This window comes from Oryctolagus cuniculus, chromosome 10, assembly GCF_964237555.1.
Source record: "Oryctolagus cuniculus chromosome 10, mOryCun1.1, whole genome shotgun sequence".
NCBI lineage: Eukaryota > Metazoa > Chordata > Mammalia > Lagomorpha > Leporidae > Oryctolagus > Oryctolagus cuniculus.
Window position 1 is genome coordinate 115,636,818 of NC_091441.1, and position 1,677 is coordinate 115,638,494.

Here is a 1,677-nt window from a genome sequence, read left to right on the forward strand (position 1 = left end):
GAGCCTGCAGACAGGGAGAAGATGGATGGTCCCAGGCAGCCCTGTGTCCTTCTCATTTCTGCACACATCAGCTGGGAGAGGGCAAGAGACAGCCCAGCAGAATACAGATAGGATCGCCTGGTGGGGGAGAAACCAGAGGGCGGAAGTTCAAAGAAAGCTTTCCTTACAAAAATAGCCACTGGCAGGTCCTGGCCTATTTATATCCCCGTCCAAGATCACTATCAGGATCCGAGATGAATCACAAGACCCAGTAAGTCCCTTCTCAGGGAGGCTGCCGTGCACGGGTGTACGGGAAGATGCCCAAACAGCGCTGGAGCAACTGAGTCAGACGCTCCGAGGGCCGGCGCCACACCAACAGGCAGGTTCCTGAAAAGCCAGCTCCGAAGCAAACAGTTAACAAAACCACATTTTCCTAGTGAATCATATTTCAAAATTAGAGTTGGGTTGGGGGAAGGGCGGGTACCCCCCAAAAAAACATTTACAGAAACAAACATCTCTGGTCTTAACACTTAAAAAAAAGAAAGAAAAAAAAAAAGATCACTCTTGGTTCAGCAGACTTTCAAGTGTCACTCACTTTAAAAGACCTTTGCAAATGTAACACACAAATGACTGGTCAGCAAATGCAGCAGTGTCCAGGATGACCAGTCCCTGTGGGGGCCGTGAAGACCCCAGTGTCAGCCAGCTAGAAGCTCGCGATCTGGCATTTCACAGGAAAACGCTCCAGACACTCACGCTGCACCAGAAAAACCTCCTGCGTCACACAGATGTGCAAGGGCTCACCTGGCCCCGTGAGTGCTGCCTCGGCCCATCCCGGGCAGCAGAAGCCAACCCAGCGGGCCCCTAGCGCTGCTTCTGAAACCTGAGGTTTACAACCTACAGGCCGCTGGCCATGGGACACTTCCTCATCATCGTCCATTTACTTAACTAAGTTGGGAAGAAGGAAAAATAACAACACACCAAACCCCTGACCTGGGCGCTCTCAGTAAGGAGAGGGGAGGTAGTGAGAGCGAACACAAGGGGCTCTTATTTTAACCTTCAGAAAGGGCAGCTGCTCAGATCCGTGTGTCTGGATCCAGTCTGTCTCCCGCTCACCCTCCCTCACACGCAGGCTGTCAGCCCCTGGCACGAGGATCCAGACCTGGGCTGCCGTCAGCTCCACAGGCACACACCGTGGCACGCTCGGCTTGCTTTCAGTGGGGGACACGCACAGAAGACGCCGCTGGAAACGCGGGCTCTGTGTGAATTATTCAACGCTGCCAGCAGATCCAGGCAGAGGCAGCCTCTCACTATCCGGGAATGTCAGACCAAAACTTGGGACTGCCCTCTGACAGGAAGTGGTCTCCCTGGGGGGAGGGGCCTGACCACTGACTCCCAGAGTCAGTGCAAAGCGACAGACAGTAACAGCACGTTTCTGAACCGGCACTTTTTGCTTCAATTCCACAGGAAGAACCGAGCTGTAGCAGAGAATGTCTATCTTAAGGGTCATCATTTTTCCCTTCTTCCTTCTAATGAACTCCCCAGTACTGAAGCAGCAAGGGACAGGGCTGCCCAGCTAGGGACTACATTTCCCAGCCTGCCTCACACTCCCTGAGACCATGCGGCTTCACTGTTGACCAATGGAGTGTGAGCAACTTGGAGGTCGTGACCTTCAGCAGGAAGCACTTGTCCTCCATTTCT

General features: G+C 53.4%; 1 protein-coding gene across 8 annotated transcripts in view; it reads right to left on the minus strand.

Annotated features, from left to right (window-relative positions):
• The window catches only part of ATG7 (autophagy related 7), a 221,684-nt gene that overhangs the window by 20,064 nt on the left and 199,943 nt on the right, over positions 1-1,677 (minus strand). The gene's annotated exons all lie outside the window — the stretch shown is intronic.